This window comes from Mirounga angustirostris, unplaced genomic scaffold, assembly GCF_029215605.1.
Source record: "Mirounga angustirostris isolate CCGP_5_RB_7025 unplaced genomic scaffold, mMirAng1.0.hap1 SCAF_7, whole genome shotgun sequence".
NCBI classification, from domain to species: Eukaryota; Metazoa; Chordata; class Mammalia; order Carnivora; family Phocidae; genus Mirounga; species Mirounga angustirostris.
The window spans coordinates 90,136,025-90,163,552 of record NW_026991715.1 but is presented as its reverse complement, the minus strand read 5'-3'; the positions used below and the strand labels follow the sequence as shown (position 1 = coordinate 90,163,552).

The following is a 27,528-nucleotide window of genomic DNA, read 5'->3' as shown; positions in this document are numbered from 1 at the left end:
CCTTGTTAGCATAAACATTCAGGTGTGGTCTGAGGGGCCACCATGAATAACAAAGACAATCCTATCACTCCAGAAATGCCAAGGATTTAGAGGTCACCTCCCAGGAAGCAGGGACAGAAGCCAGCCAAATCTTCATTATACACAACCTTAATTCCCCCTGCAACCTTAATTTCCTCTTGCCATGTAACCTAACATATTCTCAGGTTCTGGGTCTAGGACGTGCAATCTTTGGGGGGCATTGTTCCATCTGTCACAGCCTCCCAGTTGTTCTCTAACATGTCACCCTGTTTTGTTTTCTCACCACATCCATCTGTCTATAAAATGGTCTTATTTATTTTATTTATTGTCTGTCTCCCCTCGGCTACGAGGACAGGTCCCTAGCATGTGACTGAGAAAGGGGAAGAGTTACAGGAGGCAACACTCGAGCTGGTCTTTGAAGGATGAGCAGAGTGGTGAAGGTTGGCAGGGGCTCTGAACAATGTGTGCAAAGGGACAGGGGAGGGAAGACCAGGCGGGTTTGGGGAGCCCTGAGTAGATCGTTGTGGCTGGAGCACTGCATGCCGTGGGAAGGAGGGGAGATGCTGGGATAAAGAAAGGTCAGTGTGGGCAGGACTGTATGGGGGGGCGGAAATTGACCTGCCTGATAGCACTTCTGGTGTCTACTTAGTGGCCTGTGCCCTCTCACCCAGATGCCAAGAGGGAAGTGCCAGGGTGTGACAAATAGGGCATGGATCCTGGGGTCAGACAGATGTGGACTCAAATCTCAGCTCTGCCATTGATGGTCATGGCTGTGAGCAAGTCTGCTCACTTCTCTGTAGCCACTGAGGTTGGCTCACTCAACAATCATGTCCAACCCCCCTCTCCTCTGCTTTCCTCTATCTTGGAGCTCAGAGAGCTCTGTTCCCTAATATCTCTTGTAGCAAGTGACATAGATCCAGCTAATGGGCTGGAAATAGAATCCTGGTGAGGGGTGTTTTGGAAATGGGAAAGGCCTGGTAAAGAGGAAGACATATTCAGTAGACCAGAATTTTGCCTTCTCCGCCCCTTCCCGCCTTGAATGCCAAATTATATCAGGAGTAGCAGCAGCCACTTTGTGATCATGAGGAGCAAGCTGAGAGTAACCCAAGAAAAAGTGGGCAGAGAGATGGAAAATTCCTGTCTACGAGGCCATCATTGAGCAATTGGACCAGTGTCAGCAATCACCTCTGGATATTAATTGGATATTCTGTTACTCCTGGTTAAACATGGTCTTAATTAATGCACTCCCCAAACCTCAGTTTCCTCTACTGTTAACTAGCTAATAATATTTATCAATATTCATTACCCTCATGTCGTGTGCCAGGAACTCCTCTAGATGCTAGTGGCGAAGCAGTGAACAAGAAGTAAGTAAGATCCCTATTCTTTTTGCATTTACATTTTGGTAGGAGAGGCAGACAATGAATCCCTAGATAGACAAGAGTGTATTCTGAGAATGTAAAGTGCTATGAAGAAAAAAAGATGAGAGGCTGGTGTGGACATGACAGGGGGTCCTCCTGATGGGACTCTGTGAGGTAGTGATACTTAAACTGATATCTGAATGTGAAGCTAATGGCAGGATAAAGTGTGGGGAACAGCATTCCAGACAGAGGGAATAGCAAGGGCAAAGGCCTTGAGACAGGGCCAAGCTTGGTGAGAAGGCAGACCAGGAAGAAGGTCAGATGGCTAGGTGGCTGCGAGGAGGGGAGAAGGTGGAGGTGGGACCAGAGAGGTAGGGGGGCGGGGGGGGGGGTCAGGTGACATATGTCTTGATAAGCAGAGTGGATTTATTCTGAATGCAAAAGGGAAGCCACTGGAGGCTTTCACAGGAGTGTGGGACAATAACTTGAGTGTCTAGCATACCATAGGTGTTTAATAAACAGCTATGGGGTAGATGGTGCCTCCACTTGGTGGTGTTCCTTCCCTTCACAGGTTCAGCTAGCCCCCTCCCCTGTTCTGCCTGCCTCATGCCTCCACCCCCTGAGCTGGACCCCTCCCAGCTGCTTTTGGAGTTTTGCTGGCCCTGCGTCGTCGTCCCCTGGGGCCATTTGCTCCCTCCAGAGCGGGTGAGCATAATTGCCGCTTTCCACAATGACATAAAAATCTAAGAGGCACGATCAATACAGCGCACACACACATCATCGTCTTTCATTGCAAACGATAAAAGTGTAAACAGCAGGGGTGGCAGCAGCTCTGGAGGCTGCAGTGGGGGCGGGGCAGGCTGCCACTGCCTCTCTGCCCATTACTCCCCTTCTTGGGCACCTTCTCTGCTCTGGGGGGTGATGCCCCTCATGAAAGCCCATTGGAGAAATGGTTTCCGTCTCTTTTCCTTCCAGATGCAGCATCCCCAGTCTCTTTAACCTAACTTCAGAAATCGAATTTGTCTTCCCTTTCCCTATTTTTAATGCCTTTTTTTTTTTTTTTTTTTTTTTTTTTGCTTGCTTGCTTCCTTGAATCTTCTATTTCTCCAAAATACAGAGCTAAGAGTACCTTCCTGGAGGAAGGTAGGACTTGCCAGGGTCTTGCTTGTCACAAGCCCATGAAATGACCTCGATGGGGAGACTGACCCTCAATGTCCAGCTTCTTTGGCTCTGTCCAGCCTGCCATCCACAGCTTGTCCTGAAACGTGCACAGAAACCATTACATCCCCCGCTCTCACAGACTTCTGGCGACGACTTCTTCAAACTAGTTACTTAATGAACATCATACAATTCCGACTCAGCCTTGCCATACTCTCATTTGCGAAAGCCAATCTGCTTTACGATTCTAACCTCTGGCTAGAAACTGCTCCCAATTTCATATCATCCATAAACTTGATGAACGGGTAGCTTGCTTCTCTGCAGTCATTCATTTATTTATCCAACCAGCATTTAGTGAGTGCCTACTGGATGCTGGCCACTGGATACAGTGTTAAAGGAGAGGCAGGTCCTGTCATTGAGGGACTCCTACGCTGGTGCTCTAGCTGACATGGAAACGGGTCCATTCAGTGTGATCCTGCTCAACTTGGTCAGGGGACAGAGAGCTGACCCCATCAGGGGAAGGGCGGTTTAAGACGGCGTTGAGACGCTGGAAGGAAATTGGCCAACTCGAAAAGAAATGGTGCTGCAGTTAGACCAGAATGTGCATAGGCAGCTAGTTATGGGTGGTGATGGGGCAAGAAATGTATTGATATCTATAAATGCGAGGGGTCATGAGCTTCAGGCTGAGATCCAGCTAGGACCAGGACGCCTGCCTGGTGGCTCTGCCCATTTCTGCTTCATCCTGATGCTCCATGCGGTAGCAAACGGCTGCCATCGGGTTCAAACCCTGGCAGAAGAAATCTGCTCTTCTCTCAACAGAAGAGCAAATCTCTTGGGGTCTCATTGTTCTTACTGGGGCACATGCTCCTTCCCGACCAATCAGAGTGGCAGAGCGAATACAGGCACTCTGAATGGCCAGGACTGAGTCACATGGTTGGTGTGGCGCTAGGGTGGAGTCCCGCTGCACTGGGGCTGAGAGGCGGGTGGGGATTCCCAGAGTAACGCTGGGTTGCGTTAGCCCTGAAGTGTCTGAATGGGTGTTGGGCTGTGAGAACACAGATAGCCACTACGTGGGCCGCAATGGGCTGTGGCACTCTGTCTTCCCAGGTGGGGGAAGGGGGCTCATGCGGGTCCTTTCTGTTTGGTGGGTAAAGGAAAGCACTCACCAGCTCTGAGATGAGGTCGGGCATCTGACGCCTCCTGCTACCATATTCTTTTTTTTTTTTTTTTAAGATTTTTATTTATTTATTTGATAGAGAGAGTGAGAGAGGGAACACAAGCATGGAGAATCTGGAGAGGGAGAAGCAGGCTGGAGAGGGAGAAGCAGGCTCCCTGCTGAGCAGGGAGCCCATGCGGCGCTCGATCCCAGGGATGCTGGGATCATGACCTGAGCCGAAGGCAGACACTTAACGACTGAGCCACCCAGGCGCCCCTACCATATTCTTCTGTTTGCTGGCCTGTTCAGCATGTATAGGCATACCTTGGAGATATTGGGGAATTTGGTTCCAGACACTGCAATAAAGAGAATATGGAAATCAAGTGAGTCAAATTAATTTTTTTGTTTCTCAGTGCCTATAAAATTTATGTTTACGCTATACTGTAGTCTATTCAGTGTGCAATACTTATTATGTCTAAAAAAAATGTACAAACCTTAATTTAAAAATACTTTATTGGTAAAAAATGCTAACCATCATCTGAGCTTCCAGTGAGTCATCATCACTGATCACAGATCACCATACCAAATATAATAATGACAAAGTTTGAAATATTGCAAGAATTACCAAAATGTGGCACAGAGATACAAAGTGAGCAAATGCTTTTGGAAAAATGGCACTGATAGACTTGCTCAACACAGAATTGCCACATACCTTTAATTCATTAAAAAAACACAATATCAGCAAAGAGCAATAAAACAAAGCACAATAAAGCTTGCGTTCTGCTTTTCCAGATGCTGGATTTAAGCCAAGCAGCAAGGAATTTCAAGTCAGTTCTCCTGTCCTCAGCCTTCTCATTCTTCAAGCTCTTTCCTCCTTCTCAAGAACCAAACCTCCAGCCACTTCAGAAACCCCATGGGACTGGCTGCTGGCACCTTCTAGCTGGAACTTGGGTGTTGGAGGGTCAGCTAATCCAGGGCTCACCTGGTTTATTGGGCTGCTCATTGGCAGATCTTGAACTATACTGATCCTATCTGAGCACTGTAGTCTTCCCTTGGGACTTAAAAGCAGTGGGCTGTGGTGGACATGCCTGGGCTTTGGGGACAGAGATACAGGCTCTAGTGTGTAGGGATGAGGATTAGGTTCAGCTGTGAGTGACAGACACCACCCCAAAGAGAAAACCAGGCCTGAAAACAAGGTAGAGGCTTGTTTTTCTCTCAGTCAAGAGTCTAGATGCTGGAAGAGAGGTTTCTCAAAGTCAACATCAATCATTCTTTCTTCCTGCTCAGCTGCCTTCTCCAAGTGTCTTCCACATCGTGATCTAAGATGCTGTTTGGTTGCAGTTCTCAGGAGGAGCAAGGGACAAACAGGTGCATGTCCTCCCTTTAAGGACTCTCCCCAGAACTGCACACCATACTTGTGTTTACAGTGTTATGATCAGAATGTAGTCACGTGGCTGAAATAACCACAAGGGAGGCTAGAAAGAGAGTCTTGATTCGAGGCAGCCATGAGCCCAGCTGAAGATCAGAGTGTGGGGAGAATGGATATTGGGGGGTAGCTAGCAATATACAGCTCAGATTCCCTAAGCTCTAAGGAGTCCTCCTAAGTCCTAAGTCCTCCTAAATCCTCCTAATCTATAGATTGGATGGTGTTCATATCCATGACTTCACCAATCGCCCCGGGAGAGGAAACTTTTATTTCCCATGTTACGATGAGGAAGTCGAGGCAGAGAGAGACTGAAAGATTTGCACAGCATGCCCTCTGATCTCCTCTCCTTCCTTTGCTAACCTGTCCTTGTTCCTGCCCTGGTCCCAGTACATAGCTCTGATTGTCAAGGAGCAGGGTCTTTCCTGTACTGTCCATGGCTTTGGGTCCCCAGCAACCTGGGTCACACGGAGGCGGGCAGCATGGCCCAAACTCGCAGGCTTGTCTCCAGACGGGGCTTACAGGTCTTCCCCTAGCTGTGCCCATTCGTTATTGATGCCGGGGTTAGTTTCAGCAAAAGTGAGCTCTGTTACTCTGGTTCCTGAAAAATTCGAAAACTTTCTGTTTGCACAGCCCATCTGTAAACAAGGACTAAGCCACGTCCTTCAGCTCTCTCAAGGGTTTCTCAACACTTTTTGAGTGAAAAATAATGTGAATAATGCATTCTGGGAAACTCAGGGAAAGCTGCTGCGAGAGCCCAAGGTACCACTAAATGATCATTGTTCTGGGCCCTGGGAGGGGGTTCTGGGCCCAGCAAGGGAGCTGTTCCCACTGACCAACCAGTCTGAGGTGGGGTCGGGTGGTGCTGCAGTCTGGAATGATACCTGCTTACTCAGGGGCAGGAGGGATTGGGGAGCAGGGCCAGGAGGCCCAGCAATGCCCAAACGCAGAGAGCAAGAATGTGCCCCAGCAGGTGGGTGGTCAGTGACAGATGGCACCATGGAAATGTCTGTCCAGGGGTAACAAGGATTCACTCATCGACCTTAGGTTTAGAGGCCACCTCCAACCCGGGGAAGGGACTGGGGGCAATGACACATATGGGTCAGGGTCCGGTCCTAGACCGGGAGAGGAAAGAGGCAGGTTTGCAAGTGGAAGATTCACCTATAGAGAGCACAGGGGGGCTCCAGGTGCCGGCATCCCCCCCGTGTGCTGCTCAGATGGCCCCAGCTGGCATCTCTAACTCACTGTTGCAATTCCCCCCTCCCCCCCCAATCCCGTCTCCATACTGTGGGCAGAAGGCTGCCGCCTTGGGTCAGCTAATTCTCCTCCACCTTACAAACCTGCAATAGATTCCCATTGACCCAGACCCCACAAACTCCTTCCCATGCGCTTCGGGAGCCATCCCTCTGCACTTCACCTCCTCCTCTTTCTCCCTCACCTCCCTCCTGCCGCACTGCCTTCTCTCTGCTCCTCATATCTACCACGTGAGCCACCTCTGCCTTTGCACTTGCTGTTTCCTCTGCCTGGAATCTTCTCCCGCAGCTCTTGGTACAGATGAGCCTTGGAGAGAACGCTTAGCCCCTGCTTTCTTTGTGCCCTTTCCCATCACAGCTACTATCCAGTTTTATTTTGATCCCTGTATTTAAGGCCACCTAAAATGATATGACTAGTTGACTTGTTGATTTCCTGTCTCTGCAATGAAATAGCCCCGGGGCCGGGAGACGTACATCTTGTTTCCTGGTCTCTCTGCAGTGCCTGCCACAGAGCAGGTCTCAGTGCATTGGAGGGAGGTAGCCTGAGTTTGGGCCCCCGGAAGTGAACCCGGGGACGAGGTTTCGAGTGCAGGTAGCATCTTTGGAAGATGATGGGGAATGGGTGCAACCAATAAGGGGAGTGCTCTCCAGTAGGTTACTGCTGGGGACAACTAGAGCACAACCCTGGAACCCTGGTGGCCAGGACAGACAGCATGCCCTGGAGCTCTCCTACCCAAGGGGAGAGTGACATGGAGTATTTATAAAGCTTCTCCTGTCAGTTGTTGGATGAGGGCTATTCTTGGGAAGTTTTATTTCCTGGCACCTTTGGCCTGGAACCCAGGGAAGAGTAGCCCTCCAGATGCCAGAGAAAGGCCTCAGGAAAGCACCAGTTTGGGCGGAGCAGGAGGCCTGGGCATCAGGCACAACCCAAACCTAGTTACCCACATGGGGGTCCAAGATCAGGGCCTGACTTAGCTGGGTAATCGTATTCAGCCTTTACTTTCCCTGAGTCGGGATGCCTTTGGCTGCAGGCAACCACCCCAAGTCAAAATGAATAAGGACCTTTCTTTTTCTTTTTCTTTTTTTTTAAAAGATTTTATTTATTTATTTGACAGAAAGACACAGTGAGAGAGGGAACACAAGCAGGGGGAGTGGGAGAGAGAGAAGCAGGCTTCCCGCGGAGCAGGGAGCCCGATGCGGGGCTCGATCCCAGGACCCTGGGATCATGACCTGAGCCGAAAGCAGACACTTAATGACTGAGCCACCCAGGTGCCCCCGAGGACCTTTCTTATCTCACAGGGCAGGAGGTCTAGAGGAGAGGCGCCTCCAGGCACGGGAATCAGAGATCCAGTGACATCACCAGGGACCTGGCTGGACTCTTTCTCTGCCTCTGCTCAGCCCCAACCTCAGTCTGGCAGCCCTCAGGGTCACAATATGGCTGCTAAAGCTCCAGAATTCATGTCCAGATGCCATAATGCCTAGAGATAGAGAGAAGAGAGCATCTCTCCCTGTGATGATTCTTTCCTAGGATCCGACACCTCAGACCTCCCTTCATGTGTCAGTGACTGTAACTGGACCACACTCCACTCCCTCCCACTCTGGGACATGGGTCATGGGAACACCAAGGATCTACCTGAACAACATCAGGTAAGAAGGAAATGGACACTGGATAGGTGGCCAGTGGTGTCTGCCAAACACACTTGCCATTCCCTAGCTGAGGAGACGGTGATCAAGAGGCCAGAGCACCAGCCTTGGGAGAGAAGATGTGGGGCTGGTCCCTGGCTGGGCCTGACAGCGGCAGTCTTGAAAGGAGTGTCCTAGTATTTGTTCTGCAGAGAGACCCTGTGCCCTGGCAGATGGCATCCTGGCCTTCTCGGGTTTCTGGCTCTCCCAGCAGCCTCTGAGGCAAGCCTGGGGTGGGCGGAGTTTGGAGAAGCTGGTGGGGGCACCTCTGCTCCCCTTCCGTGGGTTTGCATTTTCTTCAGCAGCTAATTACTTAGGATGGATGATTCTGATTCAGATGGAAGCCCCCTCCTCCTCCTGCCTTCCTCCAGCTGGGAGAGAACAGGTGGTGGAGAGAGCAGAGGGCCCCCGCGTCACCGCTTGTGGGGCCATTCATCACTGGGGGTGTTTATACCTCACCTGGGGCCAGAACCTAGTGAAACAGTTGGCACACTGAGAGGGAGTTCAGAGCTGATAGGGATTTAACTCTTCTGGCCCTGGCTCCAGAAGGGGGCCTGGCCTTGTGGCTGGAGGCGGGGCTGAAAATGTAGGGGAATCCTGCACCCAAGGAAACCAAATGAGGGAATACAATGCAGGAGACATTTCAACTTTTCCTGGATTTGGAAGATTCAGAGATTAAGATTAGTCCAAGTTAAGACTGGCTCTAGTGTTTAACTGGAAGTGGGGGGGGCGGGTAGGGAAAAAAGCCCTGATTAGTAGCATTTGCTGATTGCTATGGTGTAAATACTCTCACCACGCCTGATTTCAAGCTGCCAATTGTTTAACAACCAGCTCACAAATCTTGCATATTTAACAATTGCTTCCTAGGAGCTGGTAGGAGCCGGCCCCAGAATGCCCTGTGTATGAGGCTGTTCACGTATAGCATCGAATTCATTTCCTCATTGGTTCATAAGAAATCATGAAGCGCCCTTCTTCCCAATGCCTGAGCACACAGATGTGGGACAAGATCATCTCAGCGGGCTGGAGCGACTGTGACAGCAACTTAATAGGGTGGACTCAAGGCCTCTGTGCGTCGTCCCTTTGGTGTCTAGCCTGTAGTCTAGGAAGGGCCTTTGAACCTGCCTCTGCCCTGACTGGGCAGTTTCTAGTGACCTTGGGCAGTTCAGTCCCTCTCTGCCTGTCATGAACAAAGAGGAGGGCAGATGCGGCTTTTTCTGCTCTGTTATTCTGCAATTTGCATGTACTCTGTATCCCATGCTCCTCTTCTATTCCTCGCCTCCTCTCTCCCAGCCGACAAAGCCCCTCCCCCCCCAACCTCGGCAGACCCTCCGCCTGGGTAGACCCTCCCTCGGCATTGCCGAGGCCCCAAGGCATCCCTTGAGACCAGCTCTGTCTTATTTCTAGAGGTCAGTGTGACAACGGAGTTCTGGCTCTCCCAAGTGCCAGCACGTGGTTCACCTGGGAACTGACAGCTCGGCTCATGGGCCATCTTTTCCTCAGCAGCGAACCTTCCAGATCCCAGGAGCAGGCAGCGTCAGGGGACAGCCTTCATGCCCAGGGTAGCATCTTACCTGGGCCTTTTCCTACCTGGGCACGGGAGCTCAAATTCCTGCCCTCACCAAACCCTGGTGTTTAATTAAGAAATCCTGGAGGACTTTGTGAGCCCTAAAGGGCTCTGCAAATATTTTTAAACATAAAGGTTTAGGTTATTCTGTGTGCCTGGCTGATCTAACCACTTCCCAAGTTCCCACCTGGGGAGCCCCCAGGGACCTTCCGGGGCCTCACCTCTTGTTGCTGGGGACCTCCTCTTATCATCTCTCTGCAGGGTGGGCAGAATGGGGTGGCACCCCCACAGATCGGGCTTCATGGTGCAGACACGGCCTTCTGTTATTCTCTCTTGCACCTGAATCTTTAAATCATCCGTGTCTCCTGGCGAGTGGCGGGGAAGCTGTTAATAATAGATATAAGTGACTGTCTGGTAACGAATTGCTGAAGACGGTAATTAGCATTTTAATTCAGGCATTTTCTTCACACTCACCTCTGGAGACCTGGGTTCGAACTTGAAATTGGGGTCACCAGTGAAGGTTCGCCCGTGTTCTCCCCCTAAGCCCCCACGGGTGTTCGTCTTTGTCGCACAGGTCGCCGCAGCCCAGGGCCGAGTGTGGCCTAAGGGGGGCACTGTCTGTCTAGGCTGCGGAGCGGCGCACGGCCGAGCACCGACCTGTGGCGGGACCAGGAGGGGGCGCGGGGCAGGGCCGGGGCGGGAGGGGAGTAAGGGCCTGGGAGAGGAAGGAGCCCTGAGTGTCTGGGGAGAGCAGAGAGCCGGCGTCAGGGAGTGGCTGAGCCGGGCGGGAGGAGGGCTGCGTGGGTCCCCCGCTGTACCTGTCCCAGGCCAGGGCTGTCTTGATTTTTCTTCAAGCCCCAGCAGCCTGTGGTGGCTGGAGTGTTAGGAAAAAATGGCTAAATGGACTTGTCTTTTTTCTTCCTCTCGTTCACAAAACATGATTTTAAAGCAACAATAACATGGAAAGCTTTCTCTTTTCTCAGTGACTAAGGGTTGGGGAACGATGCTTTGGGGTCCAGAGACAGCCAAACTCCTCCGGGTTTTATTGTGAGTGTGTAGGCCGTGGGAACACACCCACAGCCCCTTTCCCAGGTCCCCTCACCTTCACCCACTTTGGGTGGGGAGAGTAGGCAGACGTTGCTGGCTCCTTCTGGGGGCAGTCCCATTTATTTAGTACTGCCTCCCAGCCCCACTTCTGGCATTCAAGTTTGCTCGAAGATAGCCACACACATTGAAAAATGACCAACATTTTTCCCTTCGTGCGAAAGCATCTTTGATGTATGAGGCAGCAACTCCAGACTCCCAGAGCTTTGGGGCCAGCCCAAGACTGGAGGCTGCATCAGGAAAGTGAACAGGTCTGGAGGTGCAGGGTGATTTGGGGGGGCTGGAGGCCCATGGTGGTGGAGTGAGGTGCCAGGCGGAATGGCTGGCTCTGAATGCTCTAGCAGAGATGATCAAATCCCATGATTCTCTTAGGCCCAGTGTTTCTGGCTTGTGTGATATAAGGGGACAGTAACTAGAGAACCTCAGTTCTTCTGTCTCCTCTCTGATATCATCTTTCACTTAGGAATCTTTGGGTTGCAAATGATGGAGAACAAAACTTAAACTGGCTTAAACAAAAATGGGAATGCATTTGCTTCTGTAAGTGAAAAGTCAAGTAGTAGGTCAGGTTTCAGGTAATGCTTAATCCAGCTGAATTACATCTCCTCAGGACTTGATTTCTTTCTATTTTCTGTACTCTCTTCCATTGCTTCATTCCAAGGCGGGTCCCCTCAGAATCATAACTTGGTTGCCAGAAGCTCCTTGGACTCCACATTTCTTTGTTCTTTCTAGTGAGAAAGGGAGGACTTTCTGGATTCCTTTGGGATTCAGTGTCTCCACTGGCCTGAATTAGGTCACGTGTCTTTCCTTGACACAACAACTGTGGCCATGGGATGGGCTATCAGATTGTTTTGAGCTTGTCCAGGTCCATCTCTAGCGCTGGTAGTGGGATCAGTGCCGCTCAAACTGAAAACACGGCTACTCCAAACAGGGAGGATGAATCCGCCCAAAGAAAGTGGATTGAAAGCAATGATCCACTTAAACCCACCCCGTCCTATTTGGAGTCACCCTCTTCCTCTAATGGAAGTACATAGCCACACCCTCTGCCATGTGGCTTTTGCTGTTTGGTTAACATAGAGGCTTAGATTTTGGGGTGCCATGTGACTTTGCAGCAGCTCCCACTCTAAGGGGCTAAGGACACTTCCCCACCCCACTGACATTGAACTTGTCACATGACTCACCTTGGCCAATGTAATGTTAGGGGATGTGATGTGAACAGAGGCTTTAAATCTGTGTGGTTTAGATGGGCCTCTTGCACTTCTTCCAGCTACCATGAGAAGGGCATGCAAGACATGTGTGCCAGACCTGAACTGACCCTGTGACCCAAAGCAGAGCCACCCAGCCAACCCTCAGACTACAGACAAGAGAAATAATGGTGGTTGTTAAGTCACTGAGATTTTAGGGTCCTTTGTTGTGCAACATTATCATAGCAATAGTTGACTAATGTCAATAGACAAGGGTTGCTAGGTTAGTTAAAGTTTTGGCATTCTGGATGTGTGGGGATTAGGGGGAGTATCAGAAAGGAAATTAGAGGACTCCCCCAGAAAAGCCCCCTTTGCTCTCTGGAACCTAGAAGGGTGTCTGGTCTTCCCTCTGGCAGGATGTCTCATGACTTTTCTTGCCAGGGGGACTGGGAGAAAGTGGCTTCTTTTGGGGGGAAGATGCCAGAACATGGCCTAAAAGAACAATGAGACCCCAGCCCAGCCCACCCTAGCCCCGAGCTCTGTTGTTCCCTAATGATGGATGAAGGCAGAACCAGGAGACAGAGGGCACAAGAGCCAAAGAGAGGGCCTGGGGAGCATGTCCTCACAGCAAGCCCAGGCAACCTCTGGTCTGGGCTAGTTTTGACCCCAACATAGCCTTTCGGCTCTTAGCCACTTGGCAGTTGGCACATTCCCAGAAAACAGCTTTTTTTTTTTTTTTAAAGATTGTATTTATTTATTTGAGATATATAGAGAGAATTAGAGAGAGAGAAGGAGCATGAGCTGGGGGTAGGGTGGGCAGAGGCAGAGGGAGAAGCAGATTCCCTACTGAGCAGGGAGCCTGATGTCGGGCTCAATCCCAGGACCCCAGGATCATGACCTGGGCCAAAGGCAGATGCTTCACCGACTGAGCCACCCAGCCGCCCCAGAAAACAACATTTAGATGAAAGTTTTATAATTTGAAATGCCTTTAAGAGAATCCATTTGGAGGGTGAAGAACCGAGGAAGGCTTGCTATAGTAAGTATTGACTATCTGATTTCTTAACGGTGGGCTTGCCTATACTATAGCAGCCACGTTCACCGAGTAACAAGTTCGGAGGCACGGTCACACTAGTCTCAAAACCCATGAATTTGAGTGGAGGGAGGAGGGTTATCCCCCAGTTATGATGAGGAGAGGTGGGCTCAGAGAAGATAACAGCCTTGCCCACGTGAGCAATGGTGAGTGCCGTCCTCCTCTGGGCTATGGTCCCATGCTACCCTGCAGCCCATCCAGGGACTTTGTTGGGGGTCTGATTGCCAGGTATTCTCAGTGCCCTCCCTGGTTCTGAGGCATGGTGGGTTTGGAGAAAGGGGTCATCGCCTTAAACCTTGGGATTAGGCAGGGTGGTGCAGGCATCAGCAGTCCCTCCTGGAGTCCAGAGTGGCCAGAGTGGAGGGTCTTCCCTGGCCCTATAGGTCCAGGCCTCTGTTGATGTTGGAGAACGAACTTGGGCTCTGGACAGTTATGCAGATCCAGACTCTAACACTTGGGTGAGTGACTTTGCCCCTGCAATCCATAGTTTCCCAGAATGTGTGGCCCACAGTAACCATTCAACACATGGGAGTTGCTATATTTGTTGTGTTTAGAATTGCTGAGATGGTGGTTTGGTTAACAGCTTGAATTCTGGTGGCATCTCAGGGCTCAGTCGGTGAAGCATGTGACTCTTGATCTCAGGGTTGTGAGTTTGAGCCCCACGTTGGGTGTAGAGATTACTTAAAAAAAAAAAAAAAAACTTGGGGCACCTGGGTGGCTCAGATGGTTAAGCGTCTGCCTTTGGCTCGGGTCATGATCCCGGGGTCCTGGGATCGAGCCCCACATCAGGCTCCCTGCTCAGTGGGGGGCCTGCTTCTCCCCTTCCCTCTGCTTCTCCCCCTGCTCATATTAAAAAAAAAAAAAAAAACTTAAAAAAAAAAGAACTTGAATTCTAGATTCAGATTCCCTGGGTTAAAATCCTGGAACTACCTTTTACTAGGTGGGAATTTTCAAAAATTTCATGTAACTTCTTTGAGCCTTAGTTTTTTCATCTGTGAAATGAGGATCGTAATAAGAACTCCCTCTGGGTTGTGTAGGCTTCAGTCTACTAATTCATGAGTCTAAATACTCAGTCTAAGCTCTGAGTCTGATGTACATAAAGTAAGTGCTCCGTACATGTGGACTGTCATACCTCATCTACAACTTCTATGATTGCTATCCCGTCAGCAGAGATGGCTGAGATGATCTTGGCATGACCCTTGGCCTGTCGTCAGCACTTCGCTTCTCTCTCATGGCCCCCTGGACTACTGCTCTGGCCACCCAGATGGGGGTGGGCTGGGGAGGGGCGAAGCTGGAAGTGAAGGGACAGAAAGGAGTTGTGAGATGAAGCTGAGGGCAGGGGTGGGGGAGGGGTGTGACCTGAAAGTTCTTCCCCAAGGGCTTCACAACTACTGGTCAATACTTCATCAACTTCCACAATCGCTTCATATCTCCACATCTCTAACTTTAAGTGGGGGTCTTTGCTGCACAGCAAGGCGTTCCTATGGCAACCTCCTGGTGACACAAAACAGCCGTTCTCCCCAGGATGGACTGCCTTCTTCCCCTAGAGAAGCCATGGCAGTGGTAGATGAGGGAGCCTTCAGCATCCTGGACAGTAGACCATAGTTTGGCCTGCACACCTTTTCTGATTCACTTTGTCTCAGGGCTTTACTCTGGAAGAGGCAGCTGACCAGTAGTTTTTTCATTTTAATGTATATTTATTGAGGGTCTACGAGATCCAGCAATGCATCAAATGATAGCTGGGGACCTGCCTTTAGGGACTAGAATTCTAGCTGGCTTCTGTTGAAGGAAAGGGAAAAGGAACAAGACAATTTCAACCAGTGCTAAACACTATGAAGGGAATGCAGCAGAGGGAGACTGAGGAGGGGCTTGGGGAGGCCTCTCTGGAGATGCCTGATTCCATCTACACTGAGCCCTGAATGCAGCCACACAATAGCCTGGGGAGAGTGAGTCTAGGGGGAGAGGACAGTGAGTGCAAAAGTCCTGAGGCAGGAGTGAGCCTGAGTGTCTGAAGAATAGGCAGAGCCTGGAGGGTCTGGAGTGTTGGTGGGCAAGGTGGGCTGGAGGCTCCATTAAGGAGTGCTCTGTGACTGGGATCAGGGGTTAGCATTCTATTTTAATTGCAACGGGCAACAATTTGGGGGTTGTTTAAGCAGGGTAGAGACATGGTCTAATACAAGTTTTAAAAAGATTTTTTTAATTATTATTTTGGGGGCAAGTTGGGCTCCTTACCTTCCAGGATTCCCCTGCCTGGGAAGCCTCACAATTACTGAGAAAAGTGTGTTTGTCTGACAAATACAGTTTGTTGGAACTGGTCTTCCTTGTACCCTGGTAGGCCCAGCACTGTCTTTCCAGGAACACAGGGGTCTTTTCCTCACCCAGTGTCACCACCATTACCATCATCCTCCTCTACCTGGCTTTGATATTTGTGGTCACTGATAGCAAAGCCCCCACCCCCAGGTCCAGCTGATCAAATTCCACCCCAACCCCCATAGCCATTGAGATTTATTCCTGATGAATGGGTAGCCCTAGACCAATGAATCCTTCAGCCGGCCCAGGCCTGAGCACTCAATCTCTCATAACTCTGTGTTAAGGATGTGGAGTGACATCTGAGACAGCTGGATAAAGGATGAAATAAGGAGCCTGATAAGTGGGATTGATGTCTGTCCTTGCCTAGACTAGGCTGGGGGAAGGGCCAAAGAGGACCCAGGATGAGTTATTACCTTTCCCCGGGCATCTAGGGTGTAGGCTCGCTGCAGCCTGCATGGCAGACAAGCTTCCATCGATCCTTGGCCCCTTCAGGAATCTCAGTTCTAAGGCCCCAGAGAGATCCCTACATTCTGGTGATTTGAGAATTTGAGAAAAACAAAATACTTTCCTAGAGGCTACAAGGTGTGAACTGGGAGGATGCACTAGATGCTCCATGGGCCTCTGGGAGGTGGGAAGACAGGAAATGAGAGCCCCACCTTGAGTCCCATTGAAGGTAGAAAGGATTCTTTTTCACACATGACAGAAAACTGAACCAAACTGGCTTAAGCCCAAAGGGACTGCATTGGCTCACTCAGCTGAAGAGGTCAGGGGTTGTTCCTTATTCAGACAAGGCTCAATTCAGGACTCCCACAATGAGACTGTCCTTCCTATATTTCAGATCTGCCTTGGAACAGACTCCATTCTTAGCAGGCTCTCTCATCATTGTTCCAAGATGGCTGCCAGAAGCTTCCAAGGCCACCTGCTTCCTTATTCATATCCAGTGGGAAAGAGTCCCAGAATTGAATCTCATTGGTCCTGATCATGTTGACATAGGTCCTGTGCTCCTTTATTAATTTACCTGTCACTGTGCAATGGGAAATGCTGACTGGCTAAGCTCACCTGGGCTCACCCCAGAGCTGCCTGTGGGGTCACTTCTACCCAAATGCATGGCTAAGAAGTTTGGGGTTCTCTGAGGAAGGTGGGCGAACTGATGGTGAAGAAGTAACAAGCACATGCCACACCACCATTCAATCAAATTTCTTACCATTCCTCAGTCTATACCCTCATCTCTCCCTAATCACTGATCCACAACCATTCGTGGAAGCTCCAGCTCTATCCCTCCATATACAACCCTCTGTATCAGTCAGGCCTCTTTGGTTGCAAGGGAAAGAAACCCTCTTAAAATTAGGCATGAGCCAAAAGGAAATTGTCTCACATAATTCTAAGTCCAGAGCTAGTGCTGCTGGCATGAGGCCTGGGTGGTTCCAGGGACTCTTGTCATCGCTATTTGGTTTCTCTCCACCTCTCAGCTCTGCTCTTCTCCCTGGGACTTTATTTTGAGGAAGTTTTCCCCCAACGAGCCGAAGGGTGGCCCCAGCAGTCGAGGCCCTCATCCGGCTGGTTTGTCCACTGGTCAGCACAAGTCCCAGGACGATTTTCATTGGCCCATCCCTGACCAGTCACTGAAGTGGGGCGGGGCTTGCATGAGTTGAAGGTGTGGGCCCAGACCCTGGGCCCGTGCACCTGGGAGGAGGGAGGAATCCCACCTGACCCTCAGGGACTGATGGAAACTCCAGATGCTTTTTCCAGAAAAGAAGGCCTGGAAGCCGGTCAGACAAGACCGGCATACAGTGCCCTTGCAGTGCTTGCATTGCTCTGCGTTGTTCTCCGGGAACACCACCCGCTCCGTGTGTACAAGTGGGGGGTGGGGGATGGGAATCACGTCATCATCCCTTCTGTGGTTAGTAGGTGCTTAGTAAGCCCTGCAGGACAAGCACAGAATGCGGCTTGAAATTTGACGCCGAAATCACAGCTACTGAGGATGGAGCAGCGTCCTACCAGAGCGATTCACAAATCTCATTTTCAGGAATTACATCTAAACAAGATAGGGGTGAGGAAATGGAAGCCCAGAGATATGAAGCAATTTTCCCAGGTCACGCAGCTGCTGAGGGAGGGAGCTGGGACCATCACCCACGTCTGGCTGACTTTAAAGCCCCTGGCTTTATCTCCCACCACCGCCTTAAACCCCTGACCCGCCCCCATGCGAGCTACAGGGACCTGCAAATATCAGGCTGATTGTCTCTGATATGATCTCCTTTCCCACCAGCCCTTGGAGTATGGGGAAACCCCACTTAGGCGAGCACCTGGGCTTGTTCTGGGGGAAAGGGACAGCATGTGCCATCTCCTGTGACAGGGTCTTTGCTCTTGCAGTTCCCTCTGCCTGGAACACACTTCCTGCAAGTCTCAGCTCCTCTCCCAACTTCCCTGGGAGGCCTTTCTTAAGTAGCTCTCGCCATAAACATCCCCATGCGTTATAGCACTACTCACAATCTGAAATGTTCCTGTCTGTAAGCTCATGTATTATCTCCTGCCCTTAGAATGGTAAGTTCCAGGGAAGTAGGAACCTTGTCCATCTTGTTCAAGGATGTGGGATCCTTAGAACCTAGAACAGTCCTCAGCACATAGTAGATGCTCAGGAAATACTTTGACAACAGGAAGAGTGAATGAATGGCCTCACAGAGTTCACCACGTGTCATTCTGGTTTCTGAATTCATCAAGTCTTTCTCATGCATGTCCTGCATTTTGGACTGGGACTTCCATCTGGCATTCTGGCTTGTCTGCTGCCCACCAGCTTTCAAACTGAGTTTCTGGAGTACGAGCCAGGCAGGAAGCTTTTCTGCAAGCAGCACTAACCTGCATGCTGAGGCAGTGTCCATGGGAAGGGTTGTATACTGACTTGCAGCAGAAATGCTCCAGTGGGTCCCCAGGAGCTCATCAGCCTGTCCCCCTGGTTGCACATCGCCAGTGTGGTCCACACGCAGTTTGTGATGGGCTTGGTAGTGGCCCCACACTGTTCGGCTCTTCCTGCGGTCCCATAGCCAGATGGAGTGGGGTGGCAGGTTTGGGGCTGCTGTGTTTGCTGATCTGTGGCTCTGGGAGAAAGTGAGGGCTTCTAAGTCTCTCCTTAGTCCCTGTGAGGCCCCTACCCATGTCCCCACTCCCGCCATCATGGCTTGTTTTACTTGGCCCTCTCAGCCTTCCCTTCACATCACCACTTGCACTGCCCCCACACTCATTTCCCTGTTTTTAGAAATAGTGGGGAAATAGTGGGGTCTCTCCTCCATCCCTCTCTACCATCCTAGAGTGGAGGGGACAAATGACCAGCCAACTCATCTGGGCACAGGATCAAACCGGAAAACTCCCAAGAGGTTGGGCATGAGTTAGCCCCTGCCTCTTCCTCAGGAAAGAGGTGGAAGGTGAAATCCAGAGCATTTATAGCAAACCACATGAAGCCAGGGGGAAGGTGAGAGGACAGCGCACATCTGGAATAGAATCCAAATGTCTCAGGAAGGCCCGAGAAACCCTTGCTGGCTGCCCTATGTCACCTCCTGCACCCTAAGCTCTAGCTCGCTGGCCTCATTGCTCTGCTCTCTTCGTGGTACCCTAGGCTCACTGTTTCGGGCACTCAGCTATCAGCCCACACACCTCTCAAGTATGCATCAGAATCATGGGAGGGCTTGTTGAACCCAGATCACAGGGGCCTGGGAATTCACATTCCTAATTTCTCAGGGATGCTGAAGCTAATGGTCCAGATAGCCTCTGATTTAGTGAGGCTTGTTTTGATCCCGCGATTTAAAGTCACCTGCTGCCCCCACCCTGTCTTTCTCCATGACAACCCTCCCTGCTTAGCTTTCTTGGTTTTCCATTACACTTATCTGTAATTGTCTTTGGGGTTTTGTTTGCCTCTCCATCTCCACCACAACAGACAAAGCTCCACAAAGGCAGGGACATGTTGTTTTCCATCTCCTGAGTACCGCAGCATTGTGAACAGTGCCTGGCACATAGTAGAAGCTCAATTAATATGTGTTGGATAAGTGAATGACGAGCTCGCCCCACTGTGAGCTCCAGGGCTTCCCTTGTGCTTAGCAGAAAGGTCTCAGGAAATCTGCTGAATTCAGCATGATGTGTGGAGCCATTGTGGTGATAAAAATTCCAGAGCTGGATGAACGTTCCCTGCCCTCAGGCACACGCCCCGCTAATGAGCCAAAAGAGGCTATTTTCAAGCAGCCAAATGTTGCTTTTTCACCAGTTTGTAATTGTGCTTCTGACACTTCCTTAGACAACGTGGAAGATGCAGGCAGAATTGTTGTTGTTGTTGTTGTTGTCTAATATTTATTATACACATTGTGTAGGATGAGCCATTTCACTCCTGAGTTCTAATCAGTGTCCTGTTCCCTGAAGACAGTCTTGTGAGCAGCCTGTAAAACCCACAGCAAGCTGGAGACTCTCAGCACATCGGTTGGGATTCAAGGTGGTTTCCAGGCCCTGTCCAGCTTCAGGGAGCCCTGGAGGCCTGGGAATGGACAGGAGGCTCAGAGCACCCATGGGCTGTTTTAAAAGCTCTCATCAAATTGTAGAATGTGCAGTGATTGAACTTTAAGAGCATTTCCATAAGTAAATGGTTTCTGGTCTCTCGCTGCTTTACAAATGCCCCTGCCCTAATGTCTTCTTTAAAATCCAGCAGCAAGTCCCACACACAGATCTGTGACAGAGGCCCACAAACTGTCCTGGAAAGCTAGGGCATCTATGTATGCTCTTCCAAGCAGGGGGTGGCGGAGCAGTGGACTGAGGGGTGAGGGCACAGAACGGGGACCTACAGCCACTGTGACATGCCCTCCCACCAGTTAGGGGTGGCCACCTGCCCCCACCCCCTAGCCAGCCCCCACTCCCCACCCCCATCCAGGAGTGAGGGGGGCATGGCCTGGGGTCTGGGGGAGCTTCCACAGCAGACACACATTTACTGCCTAATGGGAGATGGTTGGGTTGGTAATGAGCATTGCTGCTAATTTGGAAGAATGATTTAGCACCAGGAGGAGCTTGGGAAAACATCTTTTGAATAGAGAAAGCAGGCAGATCCCCCCACCAGGCAGCAGCTCAGAGCACTCGTCTCCTGCTTGGGCATTTGGTTCTGGCCCCACGGGAAGGGACTGAGAACATGGGGCATGGCCTCTTTTGGAAGGAAGGCAGGATGCAGGCACCAGCCCAGTGTTGGGAGCTAAAGAAGGGAGAGAAGCTGCAAAGCACAGGTTCTTCCCACCCCACAACAATGAACTTGTGGTAGACAGGTGAACCTCCAAGCCGGGGCGAGGAGAGTGCGCATGGGTCATGGCCCGGCCACCTAGCCTGTGGGACATGCACCTCTGTGCCCCGCTGACTTCCTCGGCTGCAGGGATTAAATGAGATGGTGGGTGGGCAAGTGCTGCACACGTTTGTTCACCCATTTAACAAATATTTATGGAACACCTATTATGTGCCAGGTGTCACTTGGGCCCTGGGGGTCTGGTGGACACGTCCACTGAAGTCCCTGCTCATGTTCTACACTCCAGTGGGGAAAGAAGAAGACAACAGACAGGTAAGCAAATACATGAACAAGATAGCTTCAGATAACTGCAGTGTGGAATATAAAGAGAGAGATGTGCTGGAGAATGCGGGGGTGGGGGCAGGAGAGGGAGGTGGCGCTTAAGCTGTGACCTGAGGGATGATGAGAATCTGGGGAGAAAGAAGACCAGCCCAGCAAAGGCCCTATGGTCGGAACCAGTATAGAATTTTTGGGGTGCGGGTGGGGAATGGAAAAGAGGGAAATGATTGAAGCAGAGGCAGCAAGAATGTGAGAAGGATTCAGCCATGAAAGGAGTTTGCACTTCACTCTAAGTGTAGCGGGAAGTCTTTGGAGAGCTTTAAACGCGGAATTCCAGCTTCTGGTTGACATTATAAAAAAGCTCAGGAGGCTGTAGTGAGCAAGGAGGGGGCTCGGGCCAGGGGAGTGGCCATGGATGGAGGCAAGTGGGGGGGCGGGGTCTGGGATAGGTCCGGGGGTGGAGCCAGCAGCAGCGGCGGGTGGATTGCATGTGGGAGGGGACTGAGGGCAAGAATGTCCGGATCTGGAGCCTGAACCAGTCCTGGAGGCAAGGATACCTGTGGGAGGAAAGCAAGAGCTTAACTGGATGCCTGACTCAGGGGAGTGGGCCCGGGAATCTGTATTTTTAATGATCCGATACCCAGGTGATTCTGGTGAAGCTCTGAGCTCTCAAACTCCAACTCTGAAGGCTGAATTCTGTGTGTATATAAAAAAAAAAACATAGCCTGGGGGGGTTCTGGTTGCCGAGTAAAGGATCAGGATACAAAAGTTTAAACATAGAAACCCACTTGTCATTTCACTCCTCACTATTCTCCCCCACGGAGCCAAGAAAAAGAAAACCCCATAGTCCCCTCCTTTAGCAAGAATGTCGGTGCCCTTTCCTGGGGGACCCTTCCCGCCCCAAAGGCCCCTTCTCTTCTGACACTCTGAGATTTGGAAGGTAGAGGGAATCTTTGAGATGCCTGCTGCCTGTGCGTGAATGGAGGAAATGGGCAGATAAGAGGCTGACGCCTCCAACCTATCAATGATTCCAAGAGTCCCATGCAAGATCTCGGTCCTACCAGGAGGGGATTCTCAGGAATCAAGATGGCCTAGAAGATGGCAGCCTACCTTCACAAGGTTCATTTCCTCCCATAAAACAAGTCTGGAGGTTGGCAGTGTAAGCCTGCTAAGACCATCTGTTGTCATCCGGGACCCGGGTTCTTTCTGCTTGTCTATGGCCTTTCCTAGCATGTGGCTCCTATCCTAGGTCCATGGTCCAAAATGGCTGCTGGACTTCTGGCCATCATGTCAGGCTGGAAAGAGGAAAATGGAGGAGGCCGGAATTTTGTGCATTGACCATACCTAGCTGAAAGGGAGGCTGCTGGGAAATGTAGGGGCTGTTTTTTTGCCTTTTTTTTTTTTTTTTTTTTTTTTTTTGCTGAGCCCTTTTCCCAGGATTCTGTGGTGAGACAGAAGGAGGAATGGATGTTGGAAGGGAGTTAGTCATCTCCATCCCAGGATATTAATAGTGACACCAAGTAAATAATGTCAGGGCATTTCTCTGCTTGAAACTCCCTGAGCCTCCAGTCCCCTGTGGCCCCTTCGTCCCAGCTGCCACAGCCCTGCCGACTCTGGCCCCACCGGCCCCTTCCTAACCCATCCCCTGCTGCTCTCCTCCTGCCTCTCTGCTGGTATCTTCAACATGTCAAACTCCTTCCCACCTCAGGGACTTTGCTCTTGCTGCCCCCCCACCCCCCACAAGATGCTTGCACAGTCAGCTCACCGCATCATGCAGGTCTCAGCTCAAATGTCACTTCCTTAGAGAGGCCTGCCCCGACCTGCCCCTCATAGCCACTCTCAACTCCGTAACCTGTTTTATTTTTTCCAAAGCACTTGGTACAGTCCGAACTTATATGTTTTAAGTGTATACTCCGCACAAGGAGGGAAAGCCCCTTTTGCTCGGCGCTCTGGGCACTGCCTGCTCACACACACCTGTAGATGCAGATAAAGGAGAATTCGTCCTTTGTGTGCCTCTGTGCAATGCAGTGGGCTGGAAGAAGGCCCTTGACAAGAGGCTCCACTTCAGCATGGCCATTCACGTTAGGAACGTACTTCGTCACGCCTCACTTGGAGTCACCTTGTGGAAGGAGTAGCTCCTCTGACTTTACTGTGCCTACCTGTCCATCCCTGAGGAAGGGTGATCATAGCTGCGGAGCCCCGACTGTGCTTGGCCACAAATGTTCAAGCTTTCTCCAGTCTCTGCCTGGGACTCAGTAGACATCCTGGGATCCCTAGTGACCATCACCCTCAGGATTCCTTCTGCCCTTTCTCCTGGGCTGGCTCTCCTGGTCCCCTGGCCATCCAGAGGATGCTCTCTCTCGGTCTGTTCCCACCCCCCCCCACCCCCACCCCCCCGTGTTGTGGCTCCACGGGCTTCCTGAGAAAGGGCGGAGAGATTTTCATTGGTTGAGATCTTGAGTCTCTACAGATGCCTTTTCCTCTCCTCTCACTTTGCCTGGGTATAGAATCTGGTTTGGAAATAATTCTTTCGGAATTTTGAGAGCATTATGTTATGTCTTCTAGTCTCTCTGGAAACGTGTAGACTTCTTGTCCCTAGGCTCCTGAAATTTTGCAGCAATGCGCTTTGGTGTGGGTCTGTTTTCATCCATTGTGGTGCAAAATTTGGGTCCTTTCAATTAAAAAATGTGTGTTCTTCATTCCTGAGAAATTTTCTTGAAGTATTTCATTTACAATTTCTTTCTGTTTTCTCTTTCTTCAACTCCTGTTGCTCAGCTGTTGAATCTCTTGAATTGATTTTTCAATGTTCTTACCTTTCCTCACCTGTTTTCTAATTCTTTGTCTTTTCATTTTATTTTCTGGAAGATTTCCTCACATTTGCCTTCTAATCCACCTATTCCTTTTTAAAAATCATTTCTTTCTGCTTTTAATTTCCAATAAATCTCATAATTGTCTATTCTCTGAATGTTCCTTTGATTAGAGCTTCATGGATGTAGTATCTCCTCTTATCTCCCTGAGATTATTAATAATAATCTTTAATTATTTTATTTTTTTAAAGATTTTATTTATTTATTTGTCAGAAAGATGAGAGAGAGAGAAGAGCACAAGCAAGGGGAGTGGCAGGCAGAGGGAGAGGCTGACTCCCCACTGAGCAGAGAGTCTGATGTGGGACTTGATCCCCGGACCCTGGGATCATGACCTGAGCCGAAGGCAGATGCTTAACCCACTGAGCCACCCAGGCATCCCTAATAATAATCTTTAAAGGCTTTCTGCACTTGCAGAAGCTTGTTTCTGTACACTCTATCTTCAGTTTGTCAGCTTTGTTCTATTCCCCGACAGACGTGTCTCTCAGATGTCTGGTGATTTGTGGTTCACCAGACCATGATTAAGTACCAAAATGCCGATTAGAAACTCTGAGATCTCGATGAACTACTGGTGGGGGAATCCTCCAGTGTCAGTGCCTTGAGGTCTTTCATGGGCAGCTGGTCAGACTCCCCCGGGAAACTCTTTCAGTCTCCTCCTAGGGAAGAGGTCTGGCCTGGTGGCTTCTGGACTGAGCAGGGGAAGGGAGCTGGGTGGGGTCAGAGCATGCTCTATCTCGTTTTCAGTCCAGCATCTAAGCTCTTAGATGTGCCCGGCCTTCTCCTGAGAGATGAGTTCTGGACTTTTGCTGGAGAGATGAGGGGCAGTTACCCAACAGCTTGAAGTGAGTTGGGGAGCCAGATTCCCACAGATTACAAAAGCCTTTGCTCTGTACTCCTTGTTTTAACTCTCATTCATCCCCATTTTCAGGTGTTCCTGCGGCTGCACGATCCTGAGGCTTTGAGGTCTGGGGCGAGAACAGACTTGAGTGTCTTCTGGGGATCAAACAGCCTACTGTTCTGTCTATCTGGGACCTCTCCGTCAGGTGTTCCTTCTCCCTGTTTCCAGCTTCCAACATCACATCGTCACCATCTCCTCCTTCCTATTGAGTTGATGTCTTTTTAAAAATCATTTGCTGTAGGGAGTGCAGTTACATACGGGTGTTCAGTCTGCCATCCTGCCTCCTCACCTTACGAATGAGGGGATGGGGGTTCGAGCCTGGGGCTTCCTAGGGAGATGAACAGCAGTAATATATCTGAAGCCCATCCTTTGTTTACAGAGATCCTCACTTTATGGGGCTCACCTCCCATTGTGGAAACTGAAAATGCAGACACACACTGGCCTGTTGCCCTTAGCAGTGGGCCTGTGAGTCTGTACTGGTAGGCGTGGGGCCAGGCAGAGGTCTCTCATGTGACACTGTGTCCTTCCTGTGATGGCCGGTCCTACTCCATCCACCCCTTTGAAGCTGCATCTGGAGCCTCCCCAAGGGGGGCCTTCTCCCCCTACAAAGTTTTCACAGCTCTGTCCCACTCTGCTTCTCTGGACTGACCCTCTCCTGCCCTTCCCAATTCTTGACCCTTGACCTGTCCTTTATCCAAAGGCAAGCCCCACCCTGTGGCTGTGGCCACCTCCTCAGCTGAAATCAGACTGACGGCATAGCTCCATCTGCTCTGACCAGGTCTGGCCTCCTCTGTTTCACCCAGGTCGCGCACTTGGACGCTCAGAGAGCAGTGCCCCCACCCTCGGCCACCAAAGTCATCTCAAACCATTATTTAATATTAAAAATTTTACTATTTCCTAGGTCTGTATCTTGTTCTTCCCACTAGAAATTTAAGTGTCTCATCTCTTCACAGCTGAGCACAAGGGCCAGGCAACATGCAAAATGTTCAATAAATATTTCCCCACATCCCTGCTCTGTCAAGGAAATAAAGTGCTTATGAACTCATGTATGATTTACAGACACAAATGTTGGCAGTGAAAACTATTCTTTCTTATCTGAGCTTAGTTTTCTGCTAGCTTTTATTGTAAAAACAATATAACCTGAAAGGGATTTTGGAAAAAAGAGGAGGGAAATCACTCATAATTCTGCCAGCACAGCCATTTTCATGTATGTGTGTGTGTGTGTGTGCGTGTGCGTGTGTGTGTTGCCTTTAAGCCTTTTTCTACAAGTGCCCATGTGTTTACAAGCTCCAGCTCAAAGACCCTGAGATCCAGCTCAAAGACCACTTCCCAGAGCAGTTTTCTGGGACCCCAAGGAACTCCTTGCCCCTCCGTCGCTCCCCTTCTCACTCCCGAGTGTCATTACTTGCTTCCACCTCAACTGCGACCAGGAACTTCCTGGGGACAGGAATTGTATCCCCTGTGTCTGGACCCCAGGCCCAGGGCAGGGCACACGGTGGGGCTTCTCGTGGTCACGGTTTTGTATTCTGTGCTGTCACTGCACATTAGAACAGATGCTTTCCTCCCTGTTGCTCTGTAGTTTTCATAACGGTCATTTTTAACCGCTCCAGAATATTCCATCAAGTGGATGTTTCATAATTTAGTTAACCAGTCCCCTACTGGGGGACATTTGGGTTGTTTCCAGTTTTGTTTTGTTTTTCCCTGTCACTAGTAACTCCGCAACAACCGTTGCCTCCATATCGTTTATTTCGACTTTTGCGTAAATTCATGGAATCCCTGGGTCAAGCAGGTTCCTGGCTCTAAAGCCTGTTTCAACCTGGCAACTTGGGGAGGTTTAAACCCTTTTCAACCTCACAGGCGGGACACAGGCGCCCCCACAACCCTGTCTCCCTTCGGCATAAACACGTCCGACGACTACACGGATCTGTCTCCCTCTCTCTGCAGAGAGATCAGGGATTGAGTTGTCCTCATTCAGCAAGTGTTTATTAAAGTGCTATTTATCTTGGACTCTCCGGAGCCTGGTACAAAAGCTGGTGTGTCTGAGGTGCCCGCAGCATCCGCCAGAGGTATCTGCCCACCTCACATCTGTGCCGCTTTCTCCCGCAACTTCTCGGGGCGGGGGGACCACCCCTCACCCAGCGCAGTTTTGGTGGTGCTGCCCCCTAGGTGGACCTGGCCTTCAGGCTGGCCAATCAGAGCACTGCATCCCTGCTCGCAGTGATTGGCTCTGGGGAGGGCCCATGATCCAGTCAGAGCCAATGAGTTGCGACCGTGGGATATTTGAGAGACGAGTCTCTGCCTCCGATTGAACTCAGGGCTGTGAGGATGATGCGTTGATGCTGTAATATTGTTGGTGTAATATTGACCATGAGGTAACATTGATGGTGAGACATTGGAGCTGCCCACAGCCATTCCGCCACCATCCAGGGAGACCCCACCTGAGAATGGTGCCAAATGCAAGGAGAGTAGGATAGAGACAGAAAGCACATTCCTTCATTTATTCCTGCTACATCTATTTGTTAAATCCCACTCTGTGCCAGGCCTGTTCTCTGCCCTGGGGAAACAGCTGTGAACAAGACAGAGTCCCCATTCTCACGGAGCTCACGGACGCTCTATCGGGGCGGAAAGCAGTCTTGACAAGTAAGCCTATATGTAAACAAATGAATAAACAGGATACTTTCCGGAAGTGGCAAGGGCTTTGAAGGGTGAGAGCGAGTGGACAAAGGAGGGTGGCAGCTTTAGATTGGTCCTCAGGGAGGCCTCTGTGAGGAGCTGACATGGGGGGGGGGGAGGGCTTAAATGATGAGAGGGGACTGCCTTCCAGGTGAAAGCAACCAACTAAAGGCTCCACCCTGCTGGTGGGGCATGGTGCACAGGTTTTTTTGTTTTG

The 27,528-nt window shown here is 50.5% G+C and overlaps 1 long non-coding RNA gene across 1 annotated transcript; it reads left to right on the top strand.

The window, feature by feature from the left end:
- Window positions 1–7,842: 7,842 nt before the first annotated feature.
- On the top strand, window positions 7,843–25,666 carry LOC135365264 (uncharacterized). Its single transcript, XR_010412904.1, has 3 exons — window positions 7,843–8,013; window positions 20,776–20,870; window positions 24,669–25,666. It is a non-coding gene; the product is annotated as an uncharacterized LOC135365264 (long non-coding RNA).
- The last annotated feature ends 1,862 nt before the right edge of the window (window positions 25,667–27,528 follow it).